Source organism: Marmota flaviventris, chromosome 2, assembly GCF_047511675.1.
Source record: "Marmota flaviventris isolate mMarFla1 chromosome 2, mMarFla1.hap1, whole genome shotgun sequence".
Classification (NCBI taxonomy): Eukaryota; Metazoa; Chordata; class Mammalia; order Rodentia; family Sciuridae; genus Marmota; species Marmota flaviventris.
Window position 1 is genome coordinate 68957288 of NC_092499.1, and position 24434 is coordinate 68981721.

At 40.4% G+C, this 24434-nt stretch overlaps 1 protein-coding gene across 8 annotated transcripts in view; it reads right to left on the bottom strand.

The window, feature by feature from the left end:
• The window catches only part of Syne2 (spectrin repeat containing nuclear envelope protein 2), a 332720-nt gene extending 308749 nt beyond the window's left edge, over nucleotides 1–23971 (bottom strand). For 6 of the 8 annotated variants that reach the window (XM_071607983.1, XM_071607984.1, XM_071607982.1 and 3 more), the window contains exon 1: nucleotides 23870–23971. The gene's annotated coding sequence lies outside the window, so the exon portion shown is untranslated. Of the gene's footprint in view, nucleotides 1–23279; nucleotides 23416–23783 lie in introns of those variants that run through there. The other 2 variants (XM_071607977.1, XM_071607978.1) reach the window with 2 other exon arrangements.
• Between the last annotated feature and the right edge of the window lie 463 nt (nucleotides 23972–24434).

The window sequence follows — 24434 nt, forward strand, 5'->3', positions numbered from 1 at the left end:
ATGTCAAAATGCATTCTACTGTCATGTATAACTAAAAAGGACAAATAAATTTTTCTTTAAAAAAGGGAAAATAACAACAAAAAGAAAAACAGCAAGTACTAAACAAATGAAGCAAACTTCATTATTTAATGGGTTCAGTTAGATATTTACAGGTTGTGTGTGTGCTTGTGTGTGTGTATATATATATATATACACACACACACATATAACTGGTGATACATACATATTCTTTAAAAGGAGGCTTCAGTAGCAGAAACCAAAAGGCCAAAAATCCACAGGGAACAGTAACAGTCTCAGCAAATGATTATTTTGATTCTTGTGTGGCCCCAAATACAGGAGATACACCACTTCTCAATACAACCAGCTGGTCCTCCCCACATTCCCATAAAGGTGTTCATCACCCTGACAGGCAGGCCTATGGGAGGGCTGCAGGACCCTTCAGGTCTCTGGGTGTGCCAGGTGCAGACCAAGAAGACCTAGACGCGCTAGCCCCACAGGGTAGAGAGTCACAATCTTGTTCCTACATGTGCCATTTCATATTCACCCACCCACTCATCATCCAAAGAACACCAAATGTGGCCAATGCAAATGTCCCAGGCTGTAAAATGCAGGAAGCCACACCTGAGACAGCTAGTCATAAAGCAGCACAGTCAGGGAAACGAAGGCAGGAACAGAGAGGTAGATATGGAGAACAAGAAAGGAAAGGAACACACACATAGGAAATTATGTCCAATGTCTGCCCGTTGTGAAAGATAAAGCATGCCTTTTTTTTTTTTTTTTTTGGTATTGGAGATTGAACCTAGGTGTGCTTAACCACTGAGCCACATCCCCAACCCTTTTTTATTAATGTTTTACTTTGAGACAGAGTCTTGCCCAGTTGCTTACGGTCTCACTAAGTTGTTGAGGCCGGCTTTGAACTTGCAATCCTCCTGCCTCTGCCTACAGAGTCACTGGAGATACACATGTTCACCACTGCACCCAGCAAAGTGTGCCTTTTTGATACCAACCTCCAGGGTTAAATATTAAGCTCCTCTGACTGACTTCATAACACAATGATGAGCCCAGAATATCTGAACAGTGATACTTTACGACTGTACGTGGCTTCAGAAGTATTTTGTGATTCTATTTCAATTGTAATATAAAAATGTGGAGCTGGTTCTCATTTCCACTTGAGTTGTTTCCTTAACCTCCACCAAGACAAAGTATGATCGCAGGTGACCAAGTCACCATGTCTCTCTGCAGGAAAAAAAAAATGGAAACGTTCAGAAACGTTCTGCTTGTACAAATTGTTCCCAAAAAATCCTCTTGCCAAACCTTTAACCTATTCTTTCTAAACTTACCAATTCTTGGAAGTGATTGGTAATAAAAAGTGAAGTTTCAGCTCTGAAGTATGGTAACTCTTTTAACCCACGCTCAGGGTTATAGACCTCACTTTTCTCTCCAAGTTCTATGGGCCTACTATTTTTAGGTATGTAAACAGTCCTGTGTACCATTTTCCCCCTCTCCCAAAAGGTTTCCCATAATCTATTTATAGAGCTGGAAGTTTTCCAAGTCCAAACATAAGTTGTTAGCAAAAGTGGCTGGGCCATTTTTGATGACTAACAATTTCAGTTTTGTTTTTCTCTTATCCTCAGGGAAAATCAATTGCCCAGCAAATTAATGTATCCCTCAGCCTTTCATCCTTAGAGACCAATGATCAAAACTGATTTAGGTCCCAATTGGTCTATTTCTGGCTCTGAGTGGATGTTAATCCCCAATAACAGGTTTGTTGGACTAAGCACCAGGCTGAGCATCCAGGGACAGTGGATTCTGATTTGTTTTATTCTTTCACTGACTCACTGGGAAACTTTGAACAAGTCCCTGCATTATCTTAGTTTCTCTGATCATAAATGATAATTACCAACACAGTCAAAAAGAAACTATCTTGGATAGTGATTATTAGGGTTTTTTTTTTGTTTTGTTTTGTTTTTTTTTAAATAAGAAATATAGGGCTGGGGTTGTAGCTCAATGGTAGAGCGCGCGCCCACCATGTGTGAGGCACTGGGTTTGATCTTCAGCACCACATAAAAATAAATTTTAAAAAAGAAAAAGAAATATAATGTTATTCACTATTACAATTAAGTATGTTTAAAACAACCAACTCAGTCCGTAGCCATCAAATCCATACCTCTACCTACATAAAATATATTCCTAACTCCCATACTGGAGTTGGGAATCAAGAAAAGAATATACTACAGCTGAATGGATAATGGCATGTATTTCTGAGGCCCTGGAATCAGCACACAAGCAAGGGCTACTAAGCTCTTTGAGAACCTATAGCACTGGGGTTTGGGGCACTCTCATTATTGGGGTCCTACGAGGGTCCACAGGCCTTGAGTACATCAAAGCTCCTGGAATCAACCCAGAGATTTGAACGTGGTCCCAACATTTAACCATTCTAAAAATATTGGGGGATATAGGCCCTTATATGTGAATCCCCTTACAAAATCCTATTAGACGAAAGAAGAAACATCCAAAAAATAAGACATTTTAGGTTTCTGAGACCAACCCACAACCTATTCTTGGGATCAGCTTAAGAAAAGGATGGGAATTTTGAGTCCTTCCTAATATCAACATGAGTCACTGGGATATTCCTGGTCCACAGACCTTCCCAAAAGTACAGAAAAGTCAAACAGCAGGGTCTTCTCTAAGATGCACCCCTTGCAACAGGCGCTTTGGCCACAGCCTCCCTTGTGTCCTGGGATTTCTGGCTCCAAATCACTGGTCTGCATGTTCTGGGGTGCTGGAGACTGCTTCAGTAGCACTGACCACCTTGGCAGCTCAGCATCAGCTTGGCCCACATTTTCTTGGTCCCTCAAATACACGTGCTTAAAGATTCATGCCAAAAAAAAAAAAAAAAAGGAAAAAATAGTTTTCTGTAAATATCAGCATCTCAAAAGCCTGATTATTGTTTAAGATGTCAGGGTTTCCCAGTGTGTGGCTGCTGTTGATGAGTGTTTCTTTATTCATCCCCCGACCCGTGTTACTCTCAAAGGATTGATTCTTTACTAGTCGCATATTATAATGTCCCATAAAAGCCTGTGCTTCCACAAAAGCAGGTGACTACTTGAGCACTCTGGTCCAGGAAAACCACTACACCTCTTCCACCCCAAACTCGGTTCCACTGAAGGAAGTGACAGGGTTGGAAGAGAATCCTAAAATGTTGCTATTGTCACTGTGAACCATTAGATAGAACTTTGTATCTTTAAAGGGCTTTGGAAATCATCTTCACAACTGTTCACAAAGATTCTATAGGAAGGAAGGTTGGTTCTGTCCACCCTAGTCTTCCGTTTGGGGCCTGTGCATTGCAGTGCTGGGAATGGACCCCAGGGCCTAGAGCATGCTGGGCGAGTCCTCTGCAACTGAACTATACCCCCAGCCTCCGGTCTTTGGGTTTCAGGTACATCTATGCTCTGTTTTTACTAGAAACTGGGGCTCATAAAGTGAAAAATATTCCCCAAAATAAATCAGAATTCTTTTAAAGGTCCAAAAAGATTCTTTTTACCCATGTGATCATGAAGAAGACAAAAACTAAGTAGGATGACCTCATCTGAGAAAATGCTTATTTCTTAGGATTAAGATCATGCCCTTTGTACCACCAACAAAATTTTTTTAAACACTTCTCTCCTGTGCCTTTTTTTCATTTTCTACATCATTAAATCAAGTTATCTGGCATAAAATGCAAAGAAAAAAAGAATTTCAGAACCACTGGGGTAATATTAATTCTGACTAAGCAAACATAAAAAGCTAAAATAAAAATTCAGTTTGTTTTCCAAAGGTTTATATATTGCTAAGACTCGTAGTGAGATTTACTTTCCCTTTGAGATTACACACTTAGAAAGTCCACTAGTTCTTATTTAAAAAAAAAAAAAAAAAAGCAGTTATGGTAAATACACTTGAAATCTTTCCTGCCTCTAAAAATAAATAAACATCTTTCTTCTGAACAACATTCTTAACTCTGAAAGTTCCTGCTATTCCCAAGGCAGAGGAGACAAAGTTAGATGGCAATTTTTAAAACAAGAGCGCTCAGGCAGGTTACACATATTCTTCTTAGAACCCCTGGCCGGTTCCCTGCCAGTAATACCCAGCAAATGACAGTTCTTTGTTAGCTCCCAACAACAAAAGAGGCCAGTGCTCCAGGAAAAGGCAACCTTTAGCCTGAAGAGCATTTTGAAATGCATACATCCTTTTGTACAACTACGAGAAGGTTTTAAAAAATTAAAATGAACAAAATGTGAGAGACTTCTGGAGGACAGATATTTGGTAGATAACGAATGCGAGCAATCTGTAAGAAAAGATACAGGAGGGAGAAAAGCAAGCAGCAGCCAGGACAGCAGAACCAAGAGCAAGGTTACATTTTCCAAGCCAACAAAAGGTTTAACTGTCCTAATCCTGGAGCTTAAGATCCTTGAAAACAATAACCTTTCTGAAAGCAGATACAAGTAGCCAACAAGAGAACAAACAGCCTCGCCTGTGCTTCTCAAGTTCAGTCAACACTGACTGCAAAAAAAGGAGGGAAGCTAAGCCATGAACAGCCCAAATGATTTAAATAAATAAAGCTATGGAAAGAACACAGCCATGGCCTTGGGCTTCTATTCCCTTTCTAGCTTCCTTCACATCCTGTGGCCCATCCATGGTTTAAAGAGGAAGCAATGGTGCCAACCATTACTTAGCAGAGGGGAAAAAAAGAGACTTTAATAATTTCCTATACACACTTTCCTCTCATTTAGAATACTTCCAGGACTTTCTTCTGCATGACCATGTAAATATGGAGAAATCAAATTAATCTACAATCAAGAGTTCTAAGAATATATCAAATCCATTCTAAAGAAAGAAATGTTTGTAACTGCAGGCACAGGCATGGTAACATTTAGGCAGTTATACTGGCTTACTTCACATCTGTCTTATTAAGGTAATGCTCTAAACCCCTTTTCAAGTGTACATAGCTATATATATGTATATGTATATGTGTGTGTGTGTGTGTGTATAAAACAGCCCTGGAAAGGTAACACTGTAATAGGGCTTATGTACATGTCAGCTGTTTAATTTAAAAAAACAGTTTCCCGGGCTGAGGCTGTAGCTCAGTGGCAGAGCACTTGCCTAGCATGTGTGAGGCACTGGGTTCAATCCTTAGCTCTGCGTAAAAAAAATAAACAAATAAAGGCATGCTGTCCATCTGCAACTATTTAAAAAAATTTTAAAAGTTTCCCAAAAATATTTTAAAAGTTTACTTACAAATCACAAAGACAACCCAGTAGAAAAATAAGTAAAAGACATGAATAGGTAAGTGGATAAACTGTGACCTATTCACAACAGAATGTTAAACAATGAATATGAACCAATCATAGTTACATATATTCCAGTACAGATGAACTTCACAATTGAGAGGATTCAAGCAACTTGCAGAAGAGCCTGAGACTTACAGTGAGACTGTACATTAAGTATATACAATCTTAAAACATTGCTTAGGGAGCTGTGACGGGGCTGATATTCCACCAGAACAACCCAGCACAGCTAGACCTGTTGTTTATGGCCAGTATCTGTCATGAATGGTAGACACCTTGAAAGTGACCCTTACCATTCTCATGCAACAGAACTGTAAAGAAACGCATGTGTATGATAAACACCAAATTTAGGATGGCAGTTACCTCTAGAGAGGAAGAGGTCACACCACATAAGCAATATTTTATTTCTTAACTAGGATGTTAAAGCACTTATGCACTTACTATGTAATTATTTATACCTTTTCATGAGTCTTAAATATTACATAACATATATATATACAACTCGTGTGTGTGCGCGTGCATGTGTGCGTGTGCAAGAACCATGGGCCAAGAATCTGGAGATAGTGGTTTTACTTCTGATTCTGTGAATGTAGCACCTGCCATCTTTGAATCTTGGTTCCTAAACTATGAGATAAAAGTACTCAGGGGTAATTCAGTTCTAACATTCTGAACAAAATTCAACATGATGGATTTCAAACCCTCTGGGTTCCAGTTATAACCCATGACACTGTCACTATACATATCCTATAAATCATACATAGGAAGACGCTTTCTGACCCAGCATGGATACTGGATCAATGTGCGCATGCACGCACACATACACACACACACACACACACACACACACACACACACACACAGTAAAGTTAGCCCAGGAATGATGTTTAATCCCACCACACTCCTTTGCTGGCCTTTGTGAGCATATTACACCAGTGAGAGCAGTCTGCCTAGGCTGAGAAGAACAGAACATTGAGTGCTGAGGAACAAGGGGCAAATTTAATTGACCCAAGACAAAATATACTTTTTGTTTAGTTGTACTTATAGACTATTTTATATAATCATGATATTCCTGAGACTATTAACATTTGTTCTTTGCTGACCAGCATAAGACTGTCTGGAACAAACCCAGAATTATAATTTATATTGGTATTTTAGAAATCATATGATTTATACTCTTTCTGATCAGTCCTCTTCCAAACCATTATTTCTCACACCCTCCCCCCACCATACTGGGTACTTAACCACTGAGGTACCCCAAGGGTACTTAACCACTGAGCCACATCCCCAGCCCTTTTTTTCTTTTCTTTTCTTTCTTTCTTTTTTTTTTTGTTTTGTTTTGTTTTACATTTTATTTTGAGACAGGGTCTTCCTAAATTATTTAGGGCCTTGCCAAGTTGCTGGCTTTGAACTTGTGACCCTCCTGCCTTAGCCTCCCCAGCCCCTGAGATTACAGGCCACTTTTCCCAGGGTTACCACTCTTCTTAAGGAAAAGTGCTCCTCTCCATTTCCTACGACCCAACTTTATTTAATGAATTACTAACTTAGTGCATAAAACAAATAAACTTGCAAATCCTTAGATCAATCAATAAATCAATGTAGACTTTAACATGTACATTACAGATGCTCATACATAAATCTTATTTTAATCAAGTGCTTTGACTCAGAAATAAATAAATAAGTGACATCTCTTCTAGCCACAACTGGTAATGATTTTGACACTGGAATTTTAAAAACATACAGGATTTTTAAAAATTCAAATCTCCCCCCCAAATTAATGTTTTTTCTCCTTTTTGAGTTTGCATTTCTCTTTAATTCTTTACCTTCAAAGAACCATCCATTTCTGTGCAACTGCATTAATACATAGAAGTTCTAACTAAATATTTAACACCTAGTCTTTCCCAACCATCAAATCCCAGAATGCTGACTGGTTAGTGGGAAAGCAGACAAAGGGCGGGGGGCAACAACTAGGGAATGAATTGTAGTATGATATGGAAATCGTCTTTCTGGGGCTGGGGTATGGCTCAGGGGTAGAGCAGTTGCTTGGCATGTGTGAGGTCCTGGGTTCCATCCCCAGGACACCACCACCACCACCAACAACAACAACAAAGCTGTCTTTCCTAGCATTGCCAGCCAGCAATGCAACTCTTTTAACAGGTATTCTTTTGTTTAAAACTTGATTCAAACAACTATGTAAATGGAGAGTGTCTCTGAAAAACAGATTTGGTTTCTGAATAGCAGAATGTCCAACTGTGAAATCCTTTCAACCCTGCTTCCAGTGGGACTTGCTAGAAGCTCCCAAACTTGTTTCCATTTCAATTATAAACATGGCAGAACTTTCTCACTTGAAGAGAAACAATCAGAATTATTTGTTTCTAAGTCTTCCCTAAAGATACACATTTGCCAAGGTGCGGACACAATTTGAAGATCTGATATGAAGTCATACCAACTCAGGGAAAGAACGGAATGCACTTCTGTGGATACTAAATTATCTTTGATGTTACTTATAGCATGCACAGTGACTCTGTAGAAATTTATCTGGCCTTAATTAAATAAGTAAAAATAAAAATAATTTCTGTCCCATTTCTGGGACAAAGCCAGAATTATTTCTTTAGTATATCTTTGATCTCATTAAACTATTTGGAATTTATGTACTTTCTTGTGAAGATAAAACTTGCAACATTAGAATTCCTTCTGACCTCTTATCTCTAATAACTACAATTACAAAATTCTTAAGCTTTATTTTCATGAAATTTTAAACTTGAAATTCTAAGTTTGAAGTTTCTAAGGAATATTTTTCCTTCTCTCTAAGCTGTCCCCATGGAAATATCCCTAACCTTCCTTGCCTCCAAAACACACAGAACACACCCTTCAACAGAAACACCATTTAGGGTGCTTTCTCTTACTTGATGAACAATTAGAACATGCCTCCAAAAATGTCATGCACTCTGTAGTATTCTCCCAATTAGAACCGAAACCAGAAATACTGAACAGCACTGAGAAGTAGGCCCCCACTAAGACAAAAGGAAATCTGTGTAATTCTCTGAGTGAAGCTCCTTGGATAAGAAGCTAATCAACTAAGAGATACTGAGATTTGCATCTGCTTTTAAAAGTTTCTCAATATTTGTACATTCCTTCTAACAACCTATAGTACATGAAAGTGAAATATCAGTGATACCTCCTCTGTTAATAGCTTAAATAAGAACACGTACATTTTCTTTACAAAATTTTTGGCACTCTATTTGATAATCATGATAAAACAGTAATAAGAATAGTTAATATTTATTTAGTTCTTAACTCATACCAGACACTTTACAAGCACCATAATCTTCTCAGGTCTATAAGACAAATACTATTTATCTCATTTAGGGAAACAGAGAGGTTAAGTAACTTGTCTAGATCCCCATAGCAAGTTTACAAGCAAAACTCAAACTCCAGTATTTCAGATTCCAAAACACATATCCTTAAACTTACAGTAAGAAACCTCCTGAGTGGGTAACATATATTTAATCTACTCATTCATTACAGGACTCTGTAGAGGAATTTACTATAGCAAATATTATTTGAGCTTTTACCTTATGAAATAATGGATTAATATGGTGATGGCACTAAAAAATGGGCCTGTGTTAATTTTTATTCTCAGCTCCTTTCTGCCCTTTCTCCTCAAAAAAAAAAAAAAAGAAAGAAAGAAAGAAAGAAAAGAAAATGTTTTTGCCCACTGTTGCAGTTAACTGGCAAACTTGTGTCATAAATTAACTAACAGAACTGGTTTAGCAACAAATGAGAAACTCAAGGTCTCCGAAATTCTAACCTGGGGTATGTCACTGATTTGAAAGGTGATCCAAGAGTATTTTAACAGAAGGTTCAATCTGATGTTTGTGGGACTTTCAGAACCACAGTCTAAAAAAGGAAACCACATTTATAAAACCCCAATTATAAGTCCTGACATCAAATATCTAGGTGAAAAGGAAAAACTGGAATTCTAGATACATGACTAGTAACTGCGATGGTTCTTTGGAAATATTAAATGGGAGAGACATACAATTGTCCACAGTGATTATTTCTAGGGAGAAAGGCTCCAAAAATGGAAAGTGAAAATAGTATGGGCAAGGGATTTTGCTCTCTGAGTGTGTGTGTGTGTGTGTGTGTGTGTGTGTGTGTGTGTGTTGGATTTGTGTAATTACAAAAAAAAAAAAAAGACTTTAAAAGTCAGTTAAAGTCTTGCCAGACTTAGTTTTTATCTGCACCCATGAACTTGACCTCATGATTACACAATTCATCATCTAATAAAAAGGATAGCATTAAGGAAAAAGCAACATTCTCTCTGCCCCACTTGCTTCTCCAATCCAACTAAAGCAGAGCTCATTAGATAAGTATTTACACACTCTGACCCAAATGTTTCCATTTCATGGGGGTGGGGGGGGGTGGACTTAAAGGACTTCAACCTTCAGGCAGCTCTAAAAGGAAAGGAGGCCAGGCATGGTGGCACACATCTGTGATTCCAGCTAATCAGGAGGCTGAGGCAGGAGGATCACAATTTTAGCCAGCCTCATTAACTTAAGAGGCTCTGTCTCAAAAAAATTAAATAAAAAGGGTTGTGGCTCAGTGAGCATTTGCCTAGCATAGGCAAGAGCCTGCATTTGATTCCCAGCACCACAAAAAATAAATAAATAAGATAAAATAAAGGAAAGGAATATTGGAATTTGAGAAACAAAATGAAGAATCAAACTCCCTTTGACACTCTTCAGAAAACATAAAGAAATCACCCAGGTAGACAGTGATACTCTCCTCAGAGCAAAGCATCTGTAATAGGAGCCTGAAGGTGGAAACCGAGGAAAAGTGCCAGAGAAGGCAACCTGCTGTACCTCAGTCTTCACTCACTCCTCCATTCCTCCAAAATGAAGACAAAGCTAAAAATGACAAGTGTTTTGACAGTAAAGTCCAGTTTGAGACAGGCATGGTGGTGCACACCTGCTATCCCAACTACTCAGGAGGCTGAGGCAGAGCTTGGGACAGCCTAGGCTACACAGCAAGACTGGCTCAACGATACACACAAACAAAACAGCAAAAAGAAACTGTGATGTTTACATATCAGGACTCTATCTGAGCCTCTATTTCTTCACCTATAAAAACACCATCTGCCAGGGGAGGAGAGGTACCAGGGATTAAACTCAGGGGCACTCAGCCACTGAGCCACATCCCCAGCCCTATTTTGTATTTTACTTAGAAACAGAGTCTCACTGAGTTGCTTAGTGCCTCGCTTTTGCTGAGGCTGGCTTTGAACTTGCAATCCTCCTGCCTCAGCCTCATGAGATACTGGAATTACAGGTGTGCACCACTGCACCCAGCTGCTTCCTCTTTATAATTTGTGAAGGTGCTTAGAATAAAACTTGAGACATAGTATGTACGCACAAAAAAAATGTCAATTTCCTTCTTTCATAACTGAATTTCCAATTTTTGGCTAGCGATCTCACTAATGTTTGAGCTCAAAAAACCCATCATGCCACCCCACTGCCACACCATCCAATTCTTCCCATGTCTTCTCCTATGTTTTCCTTCCCTCAACTAACGGCACCAACATCCTCTTTGGCACCTCGTTTAGAATCTTTCTTCATCACTCACCTGTATTTTTGAAACATACTTTTGATTGGATTTCCTGTCTCTCCAATATATCTTTTTTAGGGTTTTTTGGGGTGGGATACAGGGGTACACGGGTGCTTAACTACCAAGCCACATCCCCAGCCTATATATATATTTTTTTTTCTTTTTTTTTTTTAATTTAGAAACAGGTTCTCACTGTATTGTTTGGAGCCTCGCATTAACTTAATGGGGCTGGTTTTAATCTCACAGTCCTCCTGCCTCAGCCTCCCAAAACCGCTGGAATTACAGGCATGTCCCAGGTCTCTAATATATCTTCTAGAACATTTTTGTGAAACAGAGTTCACACCAAGTAGCTGCTTCCATTCCCCCACAGGCTATGAGAACATAGTCCAAATACTTCTGCATCCAAAATCCAACCACAAATCTTCTCTCCACTCTTCTCTTCCACCACATTCTGCCATGAACCTGTGCTTTTCTTCAGCCTGAAATCTACTCTCCTCCATTCTCCACCCACAAAAACCTTCTTGGATCATTCGAGACCCAGCTACACACACTGAGCTCAAATGTGCTACAAAATTAGCCATAACTTCCCAAAGCTGGCACAGGTCAACACTTGCTTTCCGCACCCACTGTACTTTGCCAGCACCACATTTGGCCCCTCTTCCATTCTAGATCATACTAAAGGACCTACTAACAAGGCCATCTACCCCATTCCTAGTAATTGGGAACCATGTCTAACTCATTTCTAATTGCACCCAACACCTGTCACCTAGCCCCTGTACACGCCACCCATGAATTGAACACGGTAACTTTAATTGCCGTGTGTTCTATAGATACTGTAACTGTTCCCTATGCTATCTCAGCAATACTCACAAATTCTTACAATATGGTATTTTAGCTTCACTTGCACTCAGAGAGGTTATGTAAGTTGTCCCAATGCATACAGTTAGTTTATGGTGAAGCTAGGATCTGAACCAACGTCAGGCTGTCTTCAGAAGCCATCCCATCACTTCACTATACCACAGACATTTCTAAAATTCACTCCTTCCTCTAGCAGTTACGCACATGGGAGCAGTAAGCTGAAAACCTCAGTAAATTACACTTTATCCCATCGGCACACGGAGGCCATTTGGGTTCTGCTACAGTCCAGGAGCATGCACAGGCAGATTCACTGTGTCCCACATTCATTTATTTTTCTCCTTTCCTACCCTGACTCCCACTCAGTCCACTTAACCTGAAAACAAATCAAACAAAAAATGATTGAGAAGGTAGAGCCAGGAAAAGTATTCAAGCGTTCATTCTTCGTGGTACATACATTAACATCATAAAGTTTAACAGGCATGGATAATGCAAAAGAATATGCTGGATCATTTCAGAACATGCTCTCCCTGCTCAAACCTGAAATCAACAGCAGTTGCTAAGAAAACAGACAGCCAACTACAAAACACCGTGATGACTCAGGGAAGGAGGAGCCAGCTCACCCTCCAAGGCTCAGAAACATCACCAACAGAGAGTCTTTGTGACCAAATCATCAAAGTGTGGATACAAGCATTCAGGAGTTCCTTCTCATCCAGGTCAGAAGGGAATATAATCAGCTCTGGACTAAACATTTGGAGAGAATTAATTATTACCCAATAGAGTTGAAGCTTCCTACGATGAAAAAAAGTACAGACTCCAAAGGTAACATACTCTCTTTTAAACAAAGACCTATTAACAGAGGAAAAATTCTTACTTAATATCATCAAATGAATGATTTTAATAATATTAATAAAGTAAGGATATTTTAATAAGAGCATGCTAGTAACCTATTTTCATTGCTAACACAAAAGTGTAAATAATAAAACACATGTTTAACTTGTTCATAACAGAACTTACAAGTCATTTCTCTTTTTCCTCCTCTCTCTGAATCACTAGCTCAAATTTTTTAAATAAAAGTTCTAGTATACCGTAGTCAACCAAACAATCCCATCATGCATTGGCTACAACTTCCCATAGCATTAATAGCTTAGAGATATTTGAGTTGTGGGGTTTTTGTTGTTGTTGCTTTTGTTTTTATGCTTTTTTGTTTTTAATTAGGAGGGCTGGTAGAAGGGTCGTGAACAGCTTTACTTATTTTATTGAAATTTACGTTTAAAATTTCCTCCTGAGTCGGGCTGGGGTTGTAGCTCAGAGGTAGAGCTAGCATGCATGAGGCACCAGGTTTGATTCTCAGCACCACATAAAAAATTAATTAATTAATTAATTAATTAAAGGTATTGTGTCCATCTACAACTAAAATAAATAAACAGATTTCCTCCTGAGCAATTAGCATTTTTAAATTAAAATTAGCTAACTCCTATGGTATGATCCCTTAAGTAATGAATCATACAGAAGCAGCTAAGCATGAAGATATTAGTCCTAAGTGATACAATCAGCTTTTCCTCAGGACACCGCACTGTGCTCCTAAGCCAAAGCATAAGGAGACAGGCGCCATGTTGTGTAAATCAATTCTGCCCTTCCCCTCCAAACATAAGCACCTCACAGCCTGATCGCTGACAAAATACGGTTATCTCTAACCTTGAAAAAAGAGATACTGCATGTACTCTTTTCACTAAGATGAGCAGATGTTTCCCCTTTTTTGGTGCTGGGGATGAAACTCAGGGGCCTCCACAAATATTAAGTATGTACTCACCACTGAGCTACCTCCCCAGCCCAAGGATTTCTTCTTTTAATTACCATGCATCCTCATAAAAATAAATAAATAAAATAAAGGTATTGTGTCCAACTACAACTAAAAAATAAATATTTAAAAAAGGGGGGGCAGGGCCTGGGGTTGTCGCTCAGCGGTAGAGTGCTCGCCCAGCACATGTGATGCCCTGGGTTTGATCCTCAGCACCACATAAAAATAAATAAATAAAATAAAAGTATTGTGTCCAACTACAACTAAAAAATAAATATTTAAAAAAAAATTACCATGCATCCTGACATGCTATATAAGTTTTCTTTCTAAATGAGACAACATAATTTGCTGAAATGAATCATAAGAATTCTTAATTCACATGTAAAAAATATATTTTTTAAGTTGTTAATGACCTTTCATTTTATTTATTTATTTATATGCAGTGCTGAGAATCAAACCCAGTGCCTCACACATGCTAGGTGAGCACTCTACTGCTGAGCCACAACCCCAGCCCATGGTACACTTATTTTGAATGGATTTTAGGCTAATAGGAATACATATACACATGTCCACATTGGTTGTTTTGTTTTACCCATGTTTGTATAAATAAACTCTAGATAAATCTGACCTATCATTCATGTGGTTCAGTTTCAAATTTGTATCAAATACCTTATTATCTCAAATAATTAAAAATCTAACTATTTATAGATGAAATGATATGATGTATGAAAATTGCTCCAAAATAATTCAGCAAACATAGGATAGGAAAGAGCAAAGTTAAAACCAGGTTGGCAGAAGTTGATTTTTTTTTGAAACTGGGTCTCTCTACTTGCCCAAGCTGGCCTCAAGTCCCCAGCAGCTGGGATTACAGTTGTCCACCAACACTCACAGCCCTGGACATAATTATTGGCACTGACTAAGGGTTACACAGGAGTTCATTTTACTATTATCTCTGCTTTTGGATATATTTTAAATTCTTCATAATAAAAAAAAATTTAACCAATTTATTGGATGGCAATCCCAAAAAATCAAAGACCAAATGTTCTCTTTGATATGTGGACGCTAGCACACAATAAGTGGGGACAAGGGAAGAATAGAAGTTCAATGGATTAGACAAAGGGGAATGAAGGGAAGGGAGAAGGAAGGGAATGGACAAGACAGTAGAATGAATCAAACATAACTTTCCTATGTTCATATGTGAATACATGACCAGTGAAACTCCACATTATGTACAACCACAAGAATGGGATCCTAATTAGAGTAAGTTATACTCTATGTATATATAATATGTCAAAATACACTCTACAGTCATGTATATTTAAAAAGAACAAATAAAAAATATTTTTTAAAAAATTTACTGCCTGGGGGTACAACTCAGTGGTCAAGCACTTAGCTACCATGAGAAGGTCCTGGGTTCAATCCTCAGCACTGGAAAAAAAAAAAAAAAAAAAAAAAGACGATTGACTTTTGTCCCAGTGCAAACACAACTTTATCATTTCGATTTGTTTTATCTACATTATAATTATTGTTGGGGGGAGCTTGTTTGTATGTTTGTTTACAGTACTGGGTATTGAACCTAGGGGTGCTCTACATTAAGCTACATCCCCAGACCTATTTTTATTTTTTATTTTGAAGCAGGGTCTAGCTAAGATGCCTAGGCTGGTCTTGAACTTGTGATCCTCTTGTCTCAGCTTCTTAAGTCCCTGGGATTACAGGTATGCACCACCACACCCAAAGCAATTAAAGTTTTATTTCCTATTTTATTAGTACAAACTAGTGCTCTTCACCAATACCACATTTCTAAACCACATTCACAGATTTGAAGAGCTGGAAAAAAATCTCAGAGATCATCTAATCCTCCACGTCTACCTGTAGTTCATAGACGTAGCAGCATCAGAATCACTTTGAAGCCTTGTTAAAGACAAATTGCTGGGCCCTACCATGAAGGTTTTGATTCTATAGGCTGGCTGCTGCTGGTCCCCAAATGACACTTTGAGAACCACTGCTGTTCTGTTTTACTCTGTTCACACCTTCCCTGTAGCAGTCACCAGTTATCTCACCAGGACTCCTTTCTCCTAGTAGATATCTGGCTAAGGGCAAGGGGCACTGATTTTCATCAATGTGACAGAGTCTAGAAATAATAAACATTTACAAAATAAATTACTTGTTGAATGAATTGAACAGGGATTCATTTGCATAGCCAGACAGAAAAGAGCTACTCCCAGAGGACAAACTGCAAACACTGGCAGTCCCTAAAGGAAGACAAAAAGTCAGCAGGAACTAGAGCAGCAAGCAGATGCAAACTGTAGAGGGACCCCACTCCTGCATCTCAGATCGCAGTTTTCAATCAATATGGACATGAACAAGTACAAGCTTGAGACTCATTTTTATCAGATGTGTTTTCCTGACCCAAAGTGCTGGAAGAAAGTGCTTTTCAACACACACCATCAAGAGAGAGAAATGCATTCAAACAGCTTTCAAATTTCTCAGGGTCTGGAAAATGTCAACATGGATGAATTACTTCTCCCCATCCACCTCCCTCTTTCTCATGCTACTCAGAAAAAAGAAAGCAAGCCAGGGCACCCATGGGCTGGCGAGTGCTCCAACTCCAGGTGTTCTGCTTTTCTAATATCTGCAGTACACTAAAACACCTTCCTAGTGCAGCAATCACCTGCCCTAAAACAATTCTGTGGATTTAGTTTGATAAGATGAACTATGTTCTGATTTCTGAATATCACTTCTTTAAGAGTTTAACTTTACAAACTGGTAAATACATGAGAATCCAATAACCTAAACCCTATTTGCTTTTTCATTTAACAATATTAAAATAAAAAAATATAACCAGTGTAACTGCATGGATAAATACTGGGTTTTATTTTGTCTTGTTTTCTTATTTAAAAGATAATTAGCAAAAAAAAAAGATAATTAGCTACTCAAAAAAAAAGGATAATAATGTAGTATGGGGTTTAGAACAGATGAAAACTACAATGTATGACAATAGCATAAAGATCAAGAGAATTCAAAATTTACTATTAAGATTTTTTTATTTTTTTATTTTTTATTTTTTTAAGTTGTTGATAGACTTTTTTTTTTTAATGCAGTGCTGAGGATCAAACCCAGTGCCTCACACATGCCAAGCAAGTGCACTACTGCTGCGCCACAGTCGCATCCCCCTATTACGAAGTTCATACCGGACATGAAGTGATATAATGTTGTTTGCAGGTAAATTGTGGTGTGTTTAAATAATTACAGAAATAATAGAAACAAAGAACAATAGCTAAGAAGCCTATATATGTGTGTGTGTATATGTGTGTGTGTGTGTGTGTGTGTGTGTGTAAAATAGAATCACTAAAAATATTTAATTAGTTCATGGGTTGGGAGCATAGCTCAGTGGTAGAGTTCTTGCCTGGTATACATGTGGCCCTGAGTTCAATCCCAGCACCACAGGGGGAGATAATTTTCATTTAATTCCAATGAAGATAGAAAATGAGGAAAAGGATACAAAAAAGCAGATGAGGAAAAACAGAAAACAACCTTATTGACTTAAATAATATATTACTAATCACTATAAATGTCTAAATAGCCCAAATATCTAAAGATTGGCCTGGCACATGCCTGTAATCCCTGCAACTCAGAAAGCTGAGGCAGGGGGATCACAGGTTTTAGTCCAGCCTGGGCAACTTAGCAAGACCCTGTCTCAAAATATAAAGTAAATAAAAAGGGCTGGGGATGTAGCTCAGTAGTCGAGCCATTGTCTAGCACATGCAAGTCCTGGGTTCAATTCCTAGTATCACCATTTAAAAAAGAAAGAAAAAAGAAGAGTGAAAAATTGATAAACCTCAAGCCTAGAGTTTCTCAACTTCAGCACTTCTGACATTTTGGTTGAATGACTGATTTCTCCTTTGAGGTGATCTCTCAGCATCCTTGACCTCCACCCACTAGTAGATGCCAAGAGCAAATGCCCCTTGCCTTAGCCTAGACATTGTCTCCAAACATCATCTTCAGAAACTGCCAAATATTTCCGGCAGGGTGAGGCAAACTCCACCTATACTTTGCACCATAAACAAAAATTAATGCAAGGCCAATGTACCTAAAAGTAAAACTAAAAATTATAAGTCTTTTAGGAAGAAGAAGGAGAAGGGAAAGAGGAAGGGGGAAGAGGAGGAGGAGGAGGAAGAGGAAGAAGAGGAAGAGGAAAAAAGAGAAGGAGAAATAGGACCTTGTGACTTGAGTTAGATAAAGACTTCTTAGATATAACACCAAAGTACAGTCCATAAAGAATAAACTGATAACTTGGATTTCATCAAAATCATGAACAGTAACTTCAAAGGATACTTACGAGAATGAAAGACATTGTTATGGTTTGAATGTCCCCCCCAACTGCTGAAATGTAATTGTCATTGTAACTGTATTAGAGGTGATGAATTGATGATATCATGGTAGGAATGGATCTCACCCCCTTTTCTCTTCTACAGCAGGGTGGTTCAACAAGAAGGTCCGCAACAGGTGCCAGCCCCTGCAAGCCTTTAGAATTGGCTTAACTAATAAATTTTTGTCCATTATAAATTTCCCAGTCTGCGGTATTCTGTTATGCCCACACAAAACTGACTGAGACAAAACCAAAAGCTAATATTTGCAAATGATGGATCTGATAAAGGACTTGTATTCAGAATATGCAAAGAATCTTCAAAACAAGACAAGAAAAATGGCACAAAATGTGCACACTTCAACAAAAGAGATATATGGGTGGCAAATAAGTATATAAAAGATACTCATTAATCATCAAGAAAATGCAAATTAAAACCACAAGGAGATCCCACTATTAGTCTGTCCATGAGAAACCTGACCATACCAATTGTTGGCAAAGATTTGGAACAACTGAAACTCTCAAACACTACTTTGGGAATGTAAAATGACATAATTGAGATTGGAAAAGTATGATTGTTTCTTTAAGTTAAATAACTACTTGTCATATTATCCAGTCATTTTACTTTACACATTGACCCCAGGGGAAATAAAAGCAGATGTCCAAAGACTGTATACAATGTTCATAGCATTTTTACTTTTAATAGCCAAAGACAGGAAGTAACCCAAATGTCTGTCAAAAGGTATACAGATAAATGCCCTGAGGTTTATCAATAAAATGGAATATTTCTAAGCAAAAAAAAAAAAATATTGGGTTGGGGCTGTGGCTCAGAGGTAGAGCGCTCACCTATCATGTGTGGGGCACTGGGTTCGATCCCCAGCACCACATACAGATAAAATTAAGATATTGTGTCCACCTATAACTAAAAAATAAATATTTTTAAAAATATATTGATACACACAATACCACGGCTAAGTCTCAAAATTAATTATCCTAAGTGAAAGAAGCCAGGCCAAGAAGAGAACGTACTTAACATTTCCATTCATATAAACTTTTTTAATTTTATTTTTTTTTTACACAAATGGAGCACAATTTTTCATTTCTCTGGTTGTATGTGATGTAGGGTCACACCATTCGTGCAATCATACTCATACATAGGGGTGATAATGTCAATCTCATTCCACCATCTTCCCTACCTTATGTAAATTTTTAAATGCCAACATACCCATAGAGTCAGAATACTATCACTGGTTGTATGGGAAAGGGGAGATCTAGGGTGAGGCAAGAGGTTGGGGAAGAGATGGCTTCACAGGTCTATGTGTAAGTCAAAACCTGATCAATCCCAGCATGGTGGCACATGCCTGTGGTTCTACTACTCAGGAGGCTGAAGCAGAAGGATACCTTGAGTGCAGAAATTCAAGATGTACCTTGGCAACATAGTGAGACCCCGTCTCAAAAAATAAAACTAAATAAAAATATTTAATATTAAAATTTAAATATGGGCATTTACTATGTGCCAATTATATTCAATAAAGCTGTTTAAAAATTTATCATGTAAAACTGAAAATTTAAGATAACAATCAAAAAAGAATATAGAGCAGCATCCTCCCCCACAAAAAAACAAAAGCCCTCAAAATTTCATGAACAATTACAGGCTCACACGTAAATGATTTTATACTATTCCAGACATAATCATTTACTTGGTGACAATAGGAAAGGGGGCATTCGACACCAGTCAAAGCAAGTCTTGCTATTTTTAAGCCTTGGAGTAGAAGCTATTGCTTTTAATGTTAACATTATTTCTCAATTTAACTGAACCTAAACTGAAAATTTTCATAGTAATAAAAAAAAGGGAAAAATTATTTCATTTTTTCCAATTTGGCCTTCCCACACCAAGGCAGAACTAGGTGCTTCCCTCCTCTCACAGCCCCCAGGGGTACATCTTTTCTGCCACTGCCACATGTACATTGCAATGACTTGTCTTCCGATCTTGGCATAGTAGGGACACATCGGTGCTCTGGAGTCAGAGCCTGGCTTCCTATCCTTGGCTCTGCCATTTGCTGTTATCTCAGAAAGATATTTTATCTACCCAATAACCAGTTGTTTTTTTTAACTATAAAAATGGGGCTAATAGTGACTATATGAGGATTCCATGTGACTCTCAAAGGCCCTGCATGATCTGACACCTGATCAGCACTCCGTCACTTGGTTCCACCCTCCCTTGAGTTGACTGTGTTCAGCCACAACGACCTTCTCACTTCCAATAAATCCACACACAGCTGAGCTCTCCTGCCTCAAGGCCTTAACTCATGACGTCTCTGCCTGATCTCCCTTCACGCCTGTCTCTTCTCCACAACCTCTTACCCCACAGCAGCAGGGCTCATCTCCGAGGCTCAGCTTCAATGTCACCTCCAGAGAGGCCTTCTCACTAGTAACCCAGGAGCCTCGGGTTACTCTGTGTCTCAGCACTCGGTTGTCCCTTTGCATTCAACAATGGCCGTGCAACAGATGGTTATTGTGGACTACCACACGCCAGGCATTGTTCCAAGACCTAAAGACCCAGCAGTCATAAAAGGCCTCTCATAGAGTTCTGATGGAGTGTGCGACCCAGTGGAGGAAGACAGACAAAAAGCAAGAAACATCATATTTTAGACAGCCATAAGTGCTATGGAGACAAAAGAACAAATCATGAGAGTAGGAATGTGAGGATGGTTATGAATTTAAATTTGGAGGTTAGTGAAGTTTCTCTGAGACTATACCATGGGATGAAGAAGTGAAGCGGGTCAGGGAGAGAACCATCACAGATATGGAAGCTGGGGGACAGCGGGCATTCAGGCAGAGCATAGTAAGTCCCCAAAGCCTAAAAAACAGCAAGAGAGCGTGTTTGGCTGAACACACATGAGTAAGGAAGAGAAGAACGGGAAAGGTCAAGAAGGTAATGAGATTAAGGAGCGGAGAACCTGAACAGGCAGCACTGGGGGCCACTCACTCAGAGGAAGAGGGGATGCCACTAGAGAGTTTTGAAGAGAAGAGTGGGATGATATATGTTCTCAGACCTGTGATTAGTTAAGTAATGCATTTTATTTTCTGCTTATCTTCCTCACTAGATAAGGGAAGGAACCACAGCTGCCTGGTGTACCATCATAACCCCAGCCCCTAGCACTGGAGGTACACAATAAAACTTCCAGACGAATGAGGTGATCAGTATCAACTATTTACTGGTACAAAATGAACATTCTATAAGTGGGTACTAGTATTTTCCAGATCTCCAGGATCTAGCACAGTGACTGTATATGATAGAATATTATTTGAATAAATGAATAATTCTGTGACATTATTGAAAATCTACACTTGAAACACGATAAATGAAATTTTTTAAAACTGTAAAAAATTAAATAAAACATGATGAGTAATGACAAATAAATTACTTTTCATCCTTGCCTTATTAAAGGGACTGATTCGGTCTTTTTTTTTTTTTTTTTTTTTTTTAATACTAGGGATTGAATTCAGGGACATTTGATCACTGAGCCACATCCCCAGCCCTATTTTGTATTTTACTTAGAGACAGGGGTCTCACTGAGTTACTTAGTGCATTGCTTTTGCTGAGCCTGACTTTGAACTTGTGATCCTCCTGCCTCAGTCTCCCAGGCTGCTGGGATTACAAGCATGCGCCACCACACCCAGCCTTGATTCAGTTTTTAAATTTCCAATTAAACTCTCACCTTATGCTACTAAGGACATTACTTAATAACTGCATTGTAACTCAGTTCTTTAAAACACTACAGCCAGGGCTGGGGATATAGCTCAGTTAGTATGTTAGTATATAGCTTCTCTTGTATATACAAGGAAGGCCCTGGGTTCAATCCCCAGCACCATTAAAAAAAAAAAAAAAAAACACTGCAGCCAGTGCCCTGATGTATACCTGTGATTCCAGAGACTGGGAAGACTGAGGCAGAATGAATTTCAAGACACCTAGGCAACTTAGGGAGACCCTGTCTCAAACTAAAAAAGACTGGGGAGTGGTCCTAGTTTAATCCCCAAGACCAAAAAACAAAAACTGCAATATCCTTTTTCCTCATTTGATACTGGGATTGTACCCAGGGCGTTTTTCCACTGAGCTGTATTCCCAACCCTTTTAACTTTTTATTTTGAGACAAGGTCTGGCTAAGTTGCTGAAGTTCTCACTTAATTACTGAGACTGGCCTCAAACTTGCAATCCTAACAGGCATGCACCCTGGCACTTGGTTTAAAACAATCTTAAATGTACAAAGCTGGCTGATGCAAATTGGTTTGATTTTGAATCTTGCAACCAAATAAAGACTCATAACTCAAACATATGGACAAAGACATAAACATTTCCACTTTTTTACTCATTTTGACATCTCCAGACTTTTCATCATGAAAACTTCATGTGAATTACACCTGTTCCCACGGCCAGGAGGGTAGAGAGCGGAGGGGACAGGCGGGTGGGGCTGAGGCCATATAGTAATTATCTCAGGAAAAACCCTGGGGAGCCTGAACAGTTTTCCAGAAAGAAAACTGGAGAAGCAGTCATGCATCAAAATATGGAAACGCACCAACTATTCACCCCATAAAAACCTTTACGGCGTTCATGGTATCTCGGTGGCAAGTACCTGAGTGGTGAGAAGCCCAGGTATGTTTCACTGCATTACCCACCTCTGAAAAGAATAGAATTCATCCTAGTATAACTACACACAGTATCTGCGACGAGGCCTTGGGATCTATGGAAACTTGTGGAAAGGCAGATAAAAGTTGCTTGAAATCAAACAAACTTAAAAAACAAAAAAAGAGCGTTGCAAAAGTGTTCCGCGGCTAGACAGAACCCTCACGGTCTGGCTCCGACTTGCTGGTGCTTGTACACAATCGTGCCTGCTGGCATCCAGCTCAGACGCTCCCTTCCACTAGGGGAGGGGAAAATAATAACTTTCGGAAATAACAGGCGTCCACAAAAGCAAAGGTTACCCAGGACTTATCGACTTCCACCTAATAAAGCGGCTAATGTGGTTGGGAGCAGCACTGATTCCCTACGCAGCTCCCCCCCGCCCCGCGCCCCCTCTGAACAGAAGGAAAATAACCTAAGGAGAAGGTGCTATCGTCAGACCCTAAAGGCAATTTCAGACAACAAAGACCCCAAGCAATCAAAATGGAATTATAATCCCAGCCATCCGAGTGCCCCCCCCCCCATCCAGCCTAGCCGTGGCGCTCGGCCGCCCCGCCCGCCGCTGTTCTCGAGCGCCGGGGCTGGCGGGTCCCCTCCAGCCCCCATGCGTCCGGGCCCGCAGGTTCTCGGTCCCGGGGGCGAGCCTCGTACCGCCCACGATTTTGCAATCTCTGCGCCGCAGCTCTGCCGTTCTATCTCACGCGGTGTTCAAAATCTTTCCCGCCCAGGCGTGACGCGAGGAATGAAAACAATTAGCCCACCCCGAGCTCTGGGGCCTGCGCCCAGGCGGGGGCAGCCGGAGGACCCGGCCCACGTCCCGCGCCGCCCCTTCCCGAGCTCGGCGGACCGGCGGGCTGGGGCCCGGAGGTGACACAAAGAAGCCGGAGAGACAAACGCCACCCGATGGTGCTTGCTCCAATCCCCGGAGCGCCCCGCCCGCTGACAAGTTTGCAGCGCCCTGCACGCATCCCGCTCTCCCCACCCGTGCAAAGTTTCCCGTGGCCGGGCTCGGACCCCGGCCTCGGGTCTGTTGGCGTCTCCCGTAGCCCCCGCCCCGGGTGGGGGACCTTCCCCTCCTTCACCCGGGCACCTTCCCCTCCCTCCCGCTCTCTCCGGGGTGCACCAGGGTGCTGGGGCCCCCGCCGCCGCGCTCACCCGCCGTCCGGCCGGCCGATAGGCGAGGGCACGGGCCGGGGCCGCCCCAGATCGGCGCTCCGTTTGCCCCTCTCCCTAGATCGCACCTTTCGCTGGTTTTCGGTCTCGTTTTTTCGGTCCAGCCGAAGGCTCTGGTCGCAGCACAGCGCGCTCCGCTCCTCGGCGCTCGGAAGCTACAAACCACGCCCCGCGCCTTCCCCGCCCGCCGCCCGCCGAGTCCCGCGCTCGCCGCTCCGCGGCCACTGTGGAGCGCGCCCGCCTGCGCCGGAGGCGGAGCAGCTGGCCTCCCCCGGGGGCCCCGCCACAGCCCCGCCACCCAACTTTCTTTGGGTGGTTTGGAAACTCAGAGGTGGTGCGAGGGAGATGCTAACTCCGAAGGCAGGTTAACGCCCCTTTTCGTAGCCGCGGCTGGGGGAAAAGGGGTTACAAACTCTCTGAAAACGCTTTTCTGGCTACTTCAGCTTCTCCAACACTCGTGAGCTCCTGGGTCTTGGAAGTAGGGGTAAGAGAACAGATCTGCGGTTAGCCACCAGATTTGATCAAGTCTTTTAACCCTTGTGGTCCCTTTGCATAATGAGAAATTTTGATTAAATGGCTTTAAGGATCTGGATCACTGTTTCTTTCAGGGTCTTACAGTGGTACAGACCTCAG